We start from the raw sequence: 16,681 nt of genomic DNA on the forward strand, positions 1-16,681 counted from the left end.
AGTTAACCACAGGCTTAAATATATTGCTGAACTGGGATCTAAATACTGACTTACACATTACCCCATGATATCATCGGAATTAATACTGTACTTGGTGCTAATTTATACTCTAGGAATTAACATGACAATTCTCCTGGTAATTTTTTTGCGGTGTATGTCTCAAAATTGCAAAATTTATACTGATACAGAGAAAACTTTTTGTATTAAAATTTGGTTGCATATAAAGTTGGCGGAAAACACAGAAATAAAATAGTTTAATAATGTATTAATCTCTATTTTCTTTATGCTAATCAAACAATGCTACTTTGATATGGTCTACACACTGACTGGTCAAAACCATATAAAGGCCGAGTAGCATAAGTTACAACTTGGAAACAGTAACTGAACTTTTTCTTTTTTAATTAAAAAAAGAGCAACTTGGACTAGCCTTTGTAAAATCAATTTTATAATAAATGCTAAAGCAGAATGCATCATGCTTACAGCAAGTGTTTGAAATATCACACTTTTGGACTCTGATGCTGAGTAGTCCAGTGAAAAACTGCTGTTTAAAATATACTGCAAAGTTTCAAACAGATTGTGTCAGATCAGCATCTTGAATGATTAAACCAAACTTCTATGAGTAGCAATCTAATAGACGCAAAGAGAACCTAAATATCAATTATCATAAATAATGCAGAATCCAGTGATTATGTCTCAAAGTTAATCTGATTCAGACCTATTATTTAAATAAAGGTAGAAATAACACTATAAACAATTGCATCTCTTATATAATAGACAGCTACACTTCTTTATGCAGAGACCATAGATAAAATTGAGCATAATCTAGAAAATATCCTCAGCCTGATACACAGAAGACAGCTGGAATGAAACATGATACCAAATAACTTTACCAAAGAAACAGAAACCCTTTTTGAAAGTGTCATTGCTATTCTAGACTAGATTCAAAACTATTACACAAAAAGTAGGAATTTTTAATTTGTTTTTCCCCTCTGCCCCACATTTTAATATTAAAATGAACAGAAAAACATAAATAAGTTATCCTCGAGAATGAATCAGGCAAATATCGTTGTGTAAAATGTGTGAAAGTACAATGCTGTACAAATTTTTTATTGAATTTAACAAAAGAGTACCAAGAAAGTCTCTGGTAAACTAAAGAACATAAGGTCAAATATAGGGCCAAATCCTGGTCCCATTGAGTCAATGAAAAAAGCTCCATTAGCTCCAATAGGAACAAGATTTGGGGCCTGTTCCAAAGCCAGTTAAAGTCAATAAGAGTCTTTACACTGACTCCAGTGTGCTTTGGCTCAGGCCCTTGGCCCATAGTGAAGAAAAGCCATGTGCATTGTGCATCAGGCCAAGACTCAAGTGAGAAACCTTGTGTACTCTAGCTGCACTGTAACCTGCGTTAAAAAATACCTGAGAAGGAAGGTGTTCTTGGTATGTTTTTGCAGTGAACAAAATCCAGTGAAGTGGTTTAGATAGAATTAGATTTCAATGCTTGGGCATTGTGGTATGAGGAGATTTATGTTCTGTTAAGTCTCAACCATGGCTGGTTTTCCCATTGTGACCCACAATACAACTGGTAGTAAAATTTGAATCATTTTGGCATATGTATGATCCTTAGGGCACCTTCTGTTTGCCAGTTTCATTGATTCAGAAATGAAGACCCGTATAAAGCACAGCTACTATGTTCATAATGGGGTCTTTCCACATGGACTTTCTTGGAGGAGATTATGTTTATTAGGAATATTAATAGATTATTAAAAATTGTAGCCACAATTGGGAAGCCAGTTCAGAGACTTTGAAATGTATATTGCTGATCATATTGGGTGGAATCCTATGCCTACTGAAGTTAATGGCAAAACTCTCAGTGATTCTATGAGGCTACAATTTCACCCACTGGCTATTAAGATTGCTTAGCAAACTACTGTGTCAATGGACATAATCATTCTCAATGGAATACTGGGCTAGATGGCCCTTGGTCTGATCCAGTATGGGCATTCTTATGTTCTTATGAATTTAGCCAGGACACAGGGGAATCAAAAACTGTTAAAGATTGCTTAACAAAGAAATCATAGAAATTTAGGGCTAGAAGAGACCTCGAGAGGTCATCTCCTCCCGCCATCTGTGCTGAGGCAGGACAAAGTATACCTAGACCATCCCTGACAGGTGTTTGTCTAGCCTACTGTTAACCAATGACAGGGATTCCACAACCTCCTTTGGTAATCTACTCCAGTGCTCAACTATCCTTATAGTTAGAAAGATTTTCTAATATCGAACTTAAATCTCTTCTGCTGCAGACTGAGCCAATTACTTCTTGTCCTACCTTCAGTGGACATGAAGAAAAACTGATCATTGTCTTCTTAACATATTTGAAAACTGTTATCAGTTCCCCCTCAGTCTTAGTAATGCAAAACATGCCCATTTTTTAAAATATATAGTCAAGACCTCAGTTTTATCTCTTTTCTGAAGATGGCATCAATAAAAGCCCCTACCATGAACTGGTCTATTATTGTCTCACCAACCTCACTTCCAATACCACTTAAGAGTTCTTCGGAGGTCTCATGTCCAAGCACAGACCCAGCCAGGTCCTGCTTGGCATCTGAGAACTGATGGGTTCGCAGCACACATTGGAATGACTTCAGGCCAATAACTTCCAGCTACTGTTATCTTTTACTCACTGAAATAAACTATTTTGCTTTCGTGCGGATTGACTCTATTTGTCCGCCAGGTTACACGTAATAGCATAGCACAAGGCTCCGACCAGCACTATTAATGAATTCTCAGAGAATTCACCTAAAAAAAAAAAAGAAGGCAATTTAGTTTTCTTACTGTCTCTGTCTTTGCTTCTGCAGGTACTGTCAGTTAAGCTAAATAAAGCTACAGTAGATGTGAGGTACACTGATGCTGATTGCAATCCAAGAGGGATTTATCTGAGACCAAAAGAATTTTAAAATTCCTTCCATTAGGAACTCAGATAGAATCAACTACATTCTCAGGAGTAAATGGCTGCTGCTTAATCTCACAAAATACATCTGTGTTTAAAGATCCTACACTTTACTTTTTAAATGTACTAGTCATTTTTTTTATAATGTCAGAATTATCAGTTATAATGGAATCTGGAAGGCAATTTATGTATCTGCTGCATAAAGTTTAATACTACTATCAAGGCTGTGTGAACATTGAAACTGTTATGCTGGATCAGATCTGTGGACCATCTAGGCCAGTATTCAGATTCTGACAATGGACAATGCAAGATGCTTTAGAAAAAGGGGACTTTTCTTCATAATCTCTATCAGATAGTGGCTTGCTTATTCCCTGGAGCATGAGGATTTATATCCCTAAAAATGTTTCCTCTTATCTAATATAACCATGGATGTTTCCACTGTATACCATGTGTAAAACATCAGAGGATCAAGATTAACACAATTTAGAAAGCTGACAAAGACAAAGAGCTGATTTAGCATATGATCTAGTACAGGGGTTCTCAAATTTCATTGCATCGTGACCCCCCTTCTGACAACAAAAATTACCACATGACCCCAGGAGGGGGGACCGAAACCTGAGCCTGAGCCCCATTGCACCAGGTGGAGGGGCCAAAGCTGAAGCCCAAGGGCTTCAGACCCAGGCGGGGGGCCTGTAACCCTTGATCTTTGGCTTTGACCCTGGACTGTGGGGCTCGGGCTTTGGCTCTGGGTGGTGGGGCTCAGGCTTTGGCCCTGGGCAGTTCCCTGGGCCCCAGCAAGTCTAACACCAGCCCTGTGACCCCATTAAAACAGGGTTCCAACTCACTTTGGGGTCCCGGCCCACAGTTTGAGAACTGCTGATCTAGTACGTCTACTTTCTTAGGTTTGCCTGTCATCAGCATATATGAACGGGAAATCTGTCCTGATATCTTGTTAGGCTAAACAACTTTAGGCTTTCTCTGAGTAATAATAAATACTAATTATTAATTATAATAAGTATTAATTATGATAATTTTTTTAAATCTCAAAGTGCTTTACAAAACTCTGAAATAATTATTCTTGTCCTTTCAGAGATGGGGAAGCTGAGGCACAGAGATGTTAAGTAACTAGCTCAGTAAAACATTTGCTAACAGGTACCACATAGTTACTGAAGAAATCACCCATTCTAAATATAAGGGGGAAATTGCCCGGAAATAGCAATTTGCATGTTAAGTTCCAAATTTGCAAAGGGACTTTAGCTCAGCCTTTACATTTGCACTCATAAACAACAATTTTGCTTGCAAACGGGTAATCTGATATTAAAACACTAATATCAAACTACTTGATTTATGTACAAAATTTCCATTTGGTTACACAAATTCAGAGGTTTTGCATACAGGTGATCACACACACAATTGCTGTAAAATGAAAAACAGCTTTGAAAGCCTTGAGCTGGACATTTCGGGTTAGTTCGTAAATGTGAATGTCAAAAAATTGTTGCATGCTAGCAGAACAAGGTTATTAAAAATATCAAATACTTAAAATACAAAATGTAATATGTGCTACTAAAATGAAAACAAAGGAAGAACGAATGCATAGAAACATAGAAGTTCAGAACTGGAAGGGACCTCAATAGGTCATCTAGTCCAGTCCCCTGCACTCAAAGCAGGACTATGTAATAACTAGACCATTCCTGACAGGTGTTTGTCTACCCTGTTCTTAAAAACCTCCAGTGACTGAGAACACACAACCTTCCTACTCATTTGTTCCAGTGCTTAACTACCCAGAAAGTTAAGAAGTTTTTCCTAATGTCCAACCTAAACCTCCCTTGCTGCAATTTAAGCCGATTGCTCAGAGGCAATGCATAGAGGGGATATGTGGGGTCAAGTGCCCCCCACCCCACATGATTTCTGAGAGTGCTGAGCTGCCCTTGCAGGGCTTGCTCTGTTCAGCCTGCCAGTGGGGGAGGGAGGCTCTATCCTTCTCCTGCTGTGCCTCCCCTCTGGAACTTCCAGCTTGCTTGGCCTCTCCCCAGAGGTGAGGGAGCCAGAGCCCCCAGGAAGCGGAGGCGGCTGGGAACCCCGGGGCTTGGGCAATGATTTAAAGGGCCCGGGGGCTCCGGCAGTGGGGTTTGGGCAGCGATTTAAAGGGCCCGGAGCTCCGGCCACTGCGGGGAGCCCCAGGCCCTTTAAATTGCCGCTGGAGCACCGCTGCCAGAGCCCCGGGGTAGCGGCGGTGGCCGGGGGCTCCGGCGGGGATTTAAAGGGCCCGGGACTCCGCTGTGGTAGCAGCAGCCAGAGCCCTGGGCCCCTTAAATTGCCCCTGAGCCCTGGGGCTCCCAGCCACCTCTGCAGCTGGTATCTCCGGTGGTGATTTAAAGGGCCTGGGGATTTAAAGACCCCACCTCTTCCAGTTGAGGCCCCGCCCTCCTGCTCAGGACTCCGGCATAACAGTAAATCCTTTAAGTTACTTTCACCCCTGCCCCTCCCTCAGGAGCTGGGCCCGGGCGGGGAGCTGAGGGGCTGGCTCTTCTCATGCCAGCTAACTCCACTCAGGGTCACTGTCTATGGGGAGGTGGTGATGGCCCACCCACTCCGCTCCCCGCCCAGGACCGGCTGCTGGGGACAGGTGCCAAGAAAGCCGGAAATATGCTGAGGATTGGGGGACTCCGGCTTCCACAGCCCCTATCTCTATCAAATTCTCAACCAGTTCCTACTTATTTGTCAAAATCAAATGTAGGGCAACCTCTCCCCCAGTTGCTTTCTCCACCTTCTGAAATAAAAAATTGTCTTCAATGCATTCCCAAGAATTTTTTGGATAATCTGTGCCATGCTGTATTATTTTCCTAACAGATGTCTGGATAGATGAAGCCCCCCATTACCAAAAATCCTGTGCTTTGGATGATTTTGTTAGTTGTTCATAAAAACCTCATCCACCTCTTCTTCCTGGTTAGGTAGTTCGTATCACAACGCCCACACCCTTGTTTTTCACTTCTTTTAATCTTACCCAGAGACTTTCAGCAAGTCTGTGTCCTATTTCCAGCTCAACCTCAGTCAAGTGTATACATCTTTAATATACATGGCAACACCTCCCCTTCTCATAGAATCATAGGACTGGAAGGGACCTTGAGAGGTCAACTAGTCCAGTCCCCTGCGCTCGTGTCAGGACTAAGTATTATCTAGACCATTCCTGACAGGGGTTTGCCTAACCTGCTCTTAAAAATCCCCAATGATGGAGATTCCACAACCTCCTCAGGCAATTTATTCCAGTGCTTAACCACTCTGACAGTTAGGAAGTTTTTCCTAATATCCAATCAAAACTGCCCACTGCTTCTTGTCCTATCCTCAGAGGATAACAAGAACAATTTTTCTCCCTCCTCCTTGTAACAACCTTTTATATACTTGAAAACTGTTATCATGTCCCCTCTCAGTCTTCTCTTCTCCAGACTAAACAAACCCAATTTTTTCAATCTTCCCTCATAGGTCATGTTTTCTAGACCTTTAAACATTTTTGTTGCTCTTCTCTGGACTTTCTCCAATTTGTCCACATCTTTCCTGAAATGTGGCACCCAGACCTGTACACAGTACTCCAGCAGAGGACTAATCAGCACAGAGTAGAGCGGAAAAATTCATTCTTGTATCTTGCTTACAACACTCCCGCTAATACATCCCAGAATGATGTTTGCTTTTTTTTGCAAAAATGTTACACTGTAGACTCATATTAAGCTTGTGGTCCATTATGACCGCCAGATTCCTTTCCGCACTACTCCTTCCTAGGCAGTCATTTCCCATTTTGTATGTGTGCAATTGATTGTTCCTTCCTAAGTGGAGTACTTTGCATTTGTCCTTCTTGAATTTCATCCTATTTACTTCATACCACTTCTCCAGATCATCCAGATTATTTTGAATTTTAATCCTATCCTCCAAAGCACTTGCAACCCCTCCCAGTTTGGTATCGTCTGCAAACTTTATAAATGTACTCTCTATGCCATTATCTAAATCATTGCCTGTCTTTCCTGAGCAAGTTTTACCCTTCTATACCAATATTCCAATCATGTGTATTATCCCACCAAGTCTCTGTGATGCCAAGTATGTCACAGTTGTGAGTATTCACTAGCATTTGTAGTTCTTTCTGTTTATTGCTCATAGTTCATACATTGGTATACAGACATCTAAGATACTGATTTGATTTCCCCTCTATGTTCCCTCTTGTCTCTCCTTTGTCACTGCTATAATTGTCCATGGTCATTCCAGATTCTGACCCTTCTCCCAGGTCTCCATGTTTTTGACTTAACTGTGGGCTTTTGTCTCCTGCCCCCCGTCAAACCTACTTGAAAGCCCTCCTCACAAGGCATTAGTGATGATATTGAAAAAGATAGGTTAGATTATTAAATTTGATATTACATTATAAAGTTCTCCTTTTCCCTGGCATCACACTACATAGAAACCAGCTTCTTTCCCACTTCTTGATAGTTCTTGTTGTTAAGCAATAACACACTCTTTGTCAATATTCTTGAATGAAAGAGTAGATTAGATGATGATGACTACTACTATTTTCACCAGACATTTTTGCTCGTTCAGACAAATAAAGCCAGATAATGTGAGAGAGACATCAATGACATTTCATACAAGAAAATTGGTTCTGCAACTGGAGCACTTTTGGTAACTACAGAGTTCAATGAGCTCTGCTTATAATGGAACTGGCAACTTCCAAAACTTGCTAAACTTGACCTGATAAAGGCGAGGTTGTACAATAATGTATTTATCTTCCGTTGAGCTAAGTTAAATCTCTTGACCTAGGAGTCTGCAGATATATTATCATGATTTCAGATGGAGGAGTTAAGCTAATGGATTTATGAGAGTTGTATTTCTTCATGCACTGGCATTCCATATGACAATATGAACAGCCAAATGGGACAAAATTGTCTTAATATAACCATGTATCTCTACTTGCTAGAAAAAGGAACACATTGTTATCCTCTAAGAAAAGCCTAACAATTCCAAGAGCTCTAATTTTGCTTTGTAGAATGTGTAACAAAAATAGCTTATCACATGTTTTTCATTTATGCTTTTGGCACTTATGGACATTTTTTTCATGATGCCTGACCTTTAGTTATGCCTAGGAATTTATGGCTACATATTGCCCTTTATGAGAATTTATGCTGACATTGGAAATAAGAGAGTGGAAGTTAAAGCTCTCACTAATGTAGTTAAGTGTAAATTACTACCCATCTGTGAAAGGTTATCTTAAGGAAATTAAGCACAGAAAAATATGTATGAAAGACAGGATGCATATTATATAATGGTCCATATTTCAAATCCTATCTGTGCTTTATCACATTTGCCATTTTAATTCTTAATTTATCATATTTTACGGTGTAGTGGCTCTAAATATGCAATTATCTTGTACTTTGGTGAGGATAAGGGACCTATAATCAATAACAGCACGTCTCCATTAGCTTTGATGGTAGAGGCCTGTGTTCTTGATACTGAAGGACCAGGGTTGTTGTAAAAGCTCCGTTATCTCTGTAATTTATATAACAGTGTCAGTTATTCACAGCAAATGAATCATTTCAGTCTGATGTGTCCTCCTCCTGGGATTTCTGTCCTGGATCTCTTTGTTTGTACGATGGTCTCTGTTCCCAGTCAAGAAAGGTTCACTGATTTACTTGCAAACACCTTTGGTTTCTAGGCTGCATGAAAACACCTCATCATTATAGAATGAAGGGGGCCAGAGGTGAAGCAGCCAGAAACACAGATAATAAATGCATTACACTGGTGGGCAATCATGGGTACACATATTCATACAACACAGTCAGCAAACCATATATGCAACTTCTCAGTCTCTGTAAACCAAGTTTCCATAGAGAGAGCTGAAAGAGTAGCTCTAATAGATTAGCCAGTAGATGTAACATATATTATACACATGTACCATATATTATACACATGATCACACACCTGCTCATGTGTATAATATATGTTATCTCCCGTGGAGGGCAGTGCTATATATATTCTCATAAACCAGTGCATTACACATTCAGTGAATTTTACGCCCCTAAAATGTGAGTGTCCCAAGTCACAGTTTCCCAACCCTAGGGCCAACTGTGCAGCATTATCTGTGCAGCACCTGGTTCAGAATAAAAATACTTGCCACAAACTATGCCTACTATGAGCTATCTCATATTTCTAATCATATCTTTTATCTCATGAAATGAAGGAAGAACGTTCTGCCTCTCCAGAGCCCCATGACATTTCTACATATTAACATGGCAATGGAAGAAAACAAAATAAAAATGTTGGGTTTAATGTTCCTGTTGCTCACAATACAGGGCAGAAATTGAATCACTTATGCTATTAAATCTTGAATTCAGTGGCTATTTCATATGGCCCAGAGTTCAGTCATATAAAGATGGCTCTTAAAATAGCTACATTAGAAAAAGGCTAGTAGCTATTTAAATGGTCAATTTAAATTAGGTCTTGTTTTGCTGTTTCTCGGATGGTTTACAAATCCACATATGGGAGCATTTAGTTGGGCAAATAGCTTGCAAAATACTTAGGATCAGACAGTCTTTTGATGCTTTATAAAGATGGTAAGAATGAATCAATGTACAGCTGCTTTGATGGATTAAAGTGAATGAAAACACTACAGCATCTTGAATTATGGGGTTAAATTAAGATTAAAGCCAGAGTCAGAGTCCATTCAATTCCATTTGTGCTGGTAAAGAAAAAATAAAATCATCCAAATGAAGTCAGACAGTGTGTGTGAGGTAGAGACATTAAGCTCCTGGGTAAAATTTTCTACAGAGCATCAGTGACTTAAAAATCCAAATCCTGTTTCCAAAAGTGACTTAGACACTTAGGAGTTTAAGTTTCATTGAAATTCAATAGAAATTAGGCCCCTAAGTGTCTGAGTCACTTTTTAAAATGGGAGTTAGACACCTAAATACCTTGGAGGATCTCGGCCCAAGGCAAATGTTTTTTCGACAAACTACCTTTATGCAAGACATTAACAAAAACCAGACTTAATTCCAAATGACTGAGAGCATTAAGAAAACTAAGTTAACAGCTCTCTTGCTGTTTTTACTGGTGATCAGACTGGAAAGGAGGGGAATCAGGGAGGACTGGGAGTCTGGAACTAAATGTACAGGTGACTCAGATAAGAGCAGCGCTGGGAGAGTCTGGAATGGATTAGGAGAAGTGCAGAGATGGGAGCAGGATGCATCAGAGAAGAGGGCAGGGAGGAGATCCATACCTAAAGAAAAAAGAATGGAGAGAGAAAGGAGACACACATATGGAGAGTTGAGAGGAGAAACTGGGTAAATTTCTGGCTCCACTGAAGTCCATGGCAAAACTCTGGTTGACTTCAACAGGGAGAAAGGCAGAGAAACAGAAGAGAGAAAGAAAGCATGTAGATATAAGAACACAAACAGATTGTCACAGCCAGGTGATTGGCAGTCAGACCTAGTAGTCAGAGACAGAGTCCACAGTCATGAGACAGCAGTCAAGAGTTGGCTGGATCAGGATTCCAAGGGGTCAGAGGCAACAGACAAACTGGAGATCAGAACCACGAGTCCAATTTCAGGAGTCATGCTGGGTAGGAATGCCAAGAAATTAAGCCATGGCAAGAAGCACAAGGCAATCCAGAAGCACATAGTCCAGAGCAGGGTGGAGCTCAGTTGTTCAGACAGCTTCCTGTTCCTGCTGCTGGCTTAAGTAGGGCTAGCAAGCCAATCAACCACTCTACTACTCCACCAATCAGATCTCAGGGCAGAGCCTCACACTGGGCCTGGGCTTTGTAGGTCCCAGGTAAGCAATTGTCAGCTGGCTGCTGGAGGAGGGTTGGAGTGTTGCTGTTCCCATGAATCCTGTGGACCCAGGATTGAGACCCATGGATCATGACACAAATTTGTGTTTGGTAATGTTTGGGGATTTAGTCACAGGGGGCTGAATACTCAAAACCAATAGAAGTTAGGAGCCTAACTCCTTTTGAGTATTCAGCCCAGGGTTGGCTACCTGTACCTTAAATAGGTTATGTGAAGGGCTAATAATAGATATTTTGTTTTGCTCCCCCCACCACCACTAGTAACTTAAATATTGTCACTAGAAATGGGCCCCAAACAAAACCCTAGGGAATGGTGTTTAGATACTAATCTAGACCCAAACAACATGTCTGGCCCATATCTCTGTAACACACTGGTCCAAAACCTCACATCTGGACAATCACAAACTGTGTGATGTTTGAAATCCAGATCCAAGTTTTGCAACTCAGGTCTATATCTGGCCTAGTTTTCACAAAATGCACAAGATGTAGCAATCTTCTTGGTACTGAGAAAATAAAAAAAGTATGAAGAAAATGTAATAAAAACAGAAACCACAAGAGGATTTGAATTCAATAATTTTGAAATAAAAGCAGACACTTTATCCAGAGTCTTGGTTAACTCATTGGGAATTTACAGGTATTATTTTCGCCACTGGAGAGAGCTCACATTGTATAAAGGCAATAGAAACATTGAGAAGTATAAAGAAAAATTAATTTAAGAGAGATGAACACAAAGACTATAAAGTTCAAACAAAGTGCATCTTCTCCCTCAGGTCATATTACTAATATCTGGTCCCATGCAAAGTTTAATGAACAGCATACTTTAAAAAAATGAAAGTGAACAAGATAAGATCTTCTTCATAGTATACAGGGCTTTATTAACATTATTTTATATGTAATTATTTATCACATAACTTTTTGCAGGATTGCCAATCTCAAGCATTCAAAGTCATGAGGCAGGCCCTGAAAAATGAAGAGATTGGCTAAAAAAAAAAGAGATTTTTAAAACTAAATTTGGTAGTCTCTTTGTTTAGTTTCTGGTTATTGAGCCTTTAGGGTGCAATCTGGTCACATTTTCAAGCAGTTCTCTGCAAACAAGAAGGCTAGAAACTCACGTCTTTAAGGGGAAAGCTGAGATTCTCAAGTAATCACTTGACTCCAGGAGATGTATCTTTAAGAATGCCAAATATCTAGAGATTCATAATAAAATTGTGAGAGTTGGCAACAGTATGTATCAAAGGTAGTAAGTCAGGTAAAATAATAAAATTTATGTTTCCTTTTATCTCATAAATCCTGAGCTTTTGGCTTTAGTCACATGGTAGGCAGGGTTTTTGTGGGGAAGGACAGGCATGTCTCAATGGCCACTAATCCAATGAGTGGCCTGACATAACATTCCTAGATCCTAGTTTTACTTATTCAAAGTGGTAGGTGCACTGAATTTGCATAATTGTCCATCTTCCACTGTCAGCCTATTTGCAGTGAGGAGCTGACAGATGTCATCACGGAGGGCAAATGTCAAGCTTCAGTAGCCGGGAGGCCTTACATGGGCTTCCTTGCTAGGGCATATTTCATCCCAAAACAATAAAGATCCAGCACCTATTATTGCTGCAGCAATTACAAATCTTCGATTTCGCAAGAATCTTGATTTTGTATGGTCTCTAAGGTGCCACAAGTACTCCTTTTCTTTTTTCTTTTTACGAATACAGACTAACACGGCTGTTACTCTGAAACAAGTAATAACAATGGTCCCCTTGAGATAGGCACAGTTATTACTGTGACACAAGAGGCAAGAAAAGTGTATCATAGGAGGTGCTATTTTTTAGAAACACACGAGAAAAGTACATTTGTATAAAACACCTTATTCTTCATCCAACAATACTTATTTAACTTACAAAGGAGATTTGTCTCTCTAATGGTTTAGAAACACAGGATGATTTAAAATAATAGGTAAGCGAACAATCTATTTTCTGAAATAGCTCCAGGAAGGACTATTTGGCAGACCGTGAAGTGCAACATATCTGAAGGTGAGCAGACTGTGAAAACAGTTTCTGAGGAACAGGAAGCACAGTTTAGGAAACATGCAAAGGAGTGGGAATGAGGAAATTGGGTTATTTGCTACAGGCCTGTTTTATAAACCTTATGTTTTTAAATATCCCTGTTTCTCAGTTTACCCATTTATAATACGAAAATAACAACACATGCCTACCTCACAGGGATGTTGTGTGAGGCAAAATTCATTAACCTGAAACTCTTGGTTTATTTTACTCACGTGATAACTTGATATTCAGGGAGCTGCGGGGAGTCTACTAAGGACAGAATTTAGCTCAGTATGTAATTTAATAATACACATATCAGGTTTATTAGAATAATAATTTTGTGTTTTGAAATTCTCTCTCACCTTTAATTCTTACTTTCCTTGCATTTGTGGTTTTCAATAAAATCTTCAGTATTATTTTAATGTAAGTTTTAAAAAAAATATTTCTTCATAAATACCCATCTGAATAAATGTGTTAACGACTTATGCTAGACAATCCGTTTCACCTTGTATTTAGCAGTGACATTCTAAGTACGTTTCCCAGACCTGAAGACGAGTTCTGTGTAAGCTTTAAAAGCTTGTATCTTTCACCCATAGAAGTTTATCCACTGAAATATACTACCCACCCACCCTGCCTGTCAATAAATGACCACAATAACAACCATCAATGTTACAACAGACCAATCATGCAGTTTCAGTATCAGGTTCTAGTTTAGTTGAAAAGACACTCAACCATTCCACTCAGATTATTTCAAAGAATCCTGCTTTGAGTTCTTAATCAAAGTATGCTGGGCCATAACAACCTGGGAAGCCCTCTGCTGCAAATTAGGCAACATGAAGATCAAGGCACTGTTCAAGAGCAATTGATTGGTTTTACTGTTAACAGGATTCATTAGTCTCTTCTGAGCATGTCTCTGTTGCACCATTTCTTCTACTAATTAGCTTCTTGAATTTTAACCTTGTGTACCAAATTGCACTTTGAGGTTGACATCAACAATGCGACTAAAGTTCAAGCTGATAGAACACTTATAAGATTTTACAAAAAAGAAATCTATATTTTAATTTTTGTTATATCTGCCACTCTTTACTTGGCATCAGAAACCTTCCACCATTTTAATGGCATATTTTGTGCAAGAAGAGCATTTTAAAAACAGTAAAATTCAGAACCTCCACAATTCCTACTTGCATGGTCTTACAGAAGTTTATTTGTCCTTACAGCACCAGCAGTAGTTCTAGGTGGTGTATCCTGACATGTTCTGGTCCTGGTTATTCCCTCCCCCACAAAAATCTGCAGAAATGAGGATTGAGGGAGTAAATCTGCAAGGATCCCCACACGTTGTTCTCTATGAGTGTGCACATGGGGCTTTTCCCTACCATAGATTAGGCTATCCCTATGACTCTGGTTTCAGTTGGGGGCCCCCCGCAAAGATAACATAGCCCCAGATTTTATTATCTTTTCTCTAAAAATCTCTGTCAGGATGGACGGAGAAAGACGTATGCGTCCATCAGCCTGACCAGTCTCCACCCCCTACCTCAAAAAAGATCCTAGGGCTAGGGAACACCCTCTGCAGGGCATGGAGGTAGGGTGACAGCTGACCCCACCATCCATGGAGGATGAGGAAAGGCACATAGAAGGATTCTTTCCATATATGGATCTGAGATGATCTTGTAAGCCTTTACTAAAAGTAGATGTAAGCAGGGTCTGCTGAATTCTTCCCTGATAGCTAGCTGGGAGGGGGACAGACTTCTAGAGCAAACTGTATTTACATGAACACACCTACTCTGCTTAAATATCCAGCAGATAGAGTGGTGTGTTGCTCAAATAATCAACTTTGACTGGTGTTGTGTTACAAATCACTTTAGTACTGAATGCAGGGGTAGTGAAATGCTGTTACCAATGTTGTTGGCATTATTGTATGAATACAGAAAAGCAGGACCCTCAGCTGAAAGGACTTCGTTAAGCCAGGTGCTTGAATGCCAGAGTCCTGTGAAAGTAAGAGGGGTGGGGACAGGTGTCCCAGCCAGGATGTGCAGACCCTCCCACAAGGGTCCTCCCTGGACTGGTTTAACCTGTTCCCCCCCAGTGTTCAAAGAAAGAGCTATATAAGCTTCCTTGGGAGCCTCTTTGTTATTTTAAATGCTCATTTTCAGAGCTGAGATCAGTTGTGGTTGGATTGTGTTTCTGCCAAGCCTGCTAAGAGCTAAACATCACTGAGAGCTGAAATCATGTTGAGATGGGTAAGTGTTTCTCTCCAGCCTCCAAAGAGCTGAAAATTACTAAAAGACTGATGTGCAGAGGTCACAGCAGAGAGGCAGGTGGCAGCAGATGGTGACTGACAGTCAGCTGGCAGATGAGTGGCTGGTGAGGTAGTGAGCAGAATGAGCGGTGGGGGGATGGCCAGGCAGAGAGGAGCAGCAACGGCTGGCAGGTGGCCAGGTGGCACAGCGAGTGGCCAGCAGGGTGGCTGACGGAGAGGGGTGGCAAGCGAGTGTCTGAGCAGCGGAGCAAGTTAGGTGCCTCCTTACCCCACCCCCACCTAGGGTGGGAGGGGAACTCTTCAAATGCACCTCTGAACCCTTTGTTTGCACTGACCAAAGACAGCAACTGTGAGTGGGGTACAGAGAAGAGACGGGCACGTTAAAGGGACTTTTGGGCTCCTGGGCTTAAGAACCCAAGGGGAAAAGGACACTGCCCAACTTACTTGGAGGGTGGGTCTTTGGCTCATGGTTTATGTTTATGAACCCTGTTTGCAGTGTTTTCCCAAATTAACGCTGAGTTACTTCCCTCCTTTTATTAAAAGTTTCTTTTCTACACTCGGACTCTGTGCTTGCAGGTGAGAAAGTATTGCCTTTCTGAGGCGACCAGGTGTGGTGTTTCAGAGTAGCAGCCATGTTAGTCTGTATTCACAAAAAAAAAAGGAGTACTTGTGAAAGCATAAGCTTTCGTGAGCTACAGCTCACTTCATCGGATGCATCCGATGAAGCGAGCTGTAGCTCACGAAAGCTTATGCTCAAATAAATTGGTTAGTCTCTGAGGTGCCACAAGTACTCCTTTTCAGGTGTGGTGTGTAATTTTCCCAGGTTACTGGGTGGGGGCTCAAGCTGGTTCTGTGTTGTATCGATGGAAAGGAACCCCTAGATATTGAACCCAGCCCTGTTGCTGCTGACTCCACCTGGCAGAAGGGTTACATAGTCTTTACTCAGATAAGCAGAATCAAACTTAATTTGACTATTTTAAAATATAGTCCTTCCTCCAGAAAAGTCTGAGTCTGTGTCTGTGGCCTCTGTCTCTACAGGCACGGAATCCTCACAGGTAATCTGAGCATGTGTTGAGAAGAGCATCACATCTGAGATCTGCTCTGCAGATGTGAGAGAATTTTACCCTAAATAAGTAAAAGTTTGCTTCAGAGATCTTCATCATAGGAAAATACTGTGAAGAAAAAATAAAAGTTTTCCTTTCATTTCTAGAAAGAAATACTCCAGGGAAATACTTCCCTTGGGAAATATTCTCTGAGGCAGAAATATTCTTCTTGTCCCAGAGGTGGATGAAGTTTTTGTCTAAAAATCTTTTTTGGGGTAAAAAATGTAGATTTGGTGAGTCCAAAACATTTTGCAAATGTGTGTCAGTTTTGCCAAATTGTTTGTGTCAAAACAAAACCATTTTTTTTTGAAAAAAAAAATAAAAATATTTTGGTTTTTCTATTTCAAATGACTTTTCATTTTGAAATTTCCTTCAATTTTATTAAAAGAAACAGTAAACCCTTTTAAAAACCTCTCAACATTTAAATGAAATGTTTCATTTGACCAAAACCAATTTTTTCTAACTTTTTGATTTACCAACATTTTAAAAACCTTTGTTTTAGGTTGACCTGAAGTGATTATT

At 40.3% G+C, this 16,681-nt stretch overlaps 1 protein-coding gene across 3 annotated transcripts in view; it reads right to left on the reverse strand.

The window, feature by feature from the left end:
- Window positions 1-16,681, reverse strand: part of MAGI2 (membrane associated guanylate kinase, WW and PDZ domain containing 2) — a 1,132,945-nt gene that overhangs the window by 218,560 nt on the left and 897,704 nt on the right. The window lies entirely within an intron of this gene.

This window comes from Natator depressus, chromosome 1, assembly GCF_965152275.1.
Source record: "Natator depressus isolate rNatDep1 chromosome 1, rNatDep2.hap1, whole genome shotgun sequence".
NCBI classification, from domain to species: domain Eukaryota; kingdom Metazoa; phylum Chordata; order Testudines; family Cheloniidae; genus Natator; species Natator depressus.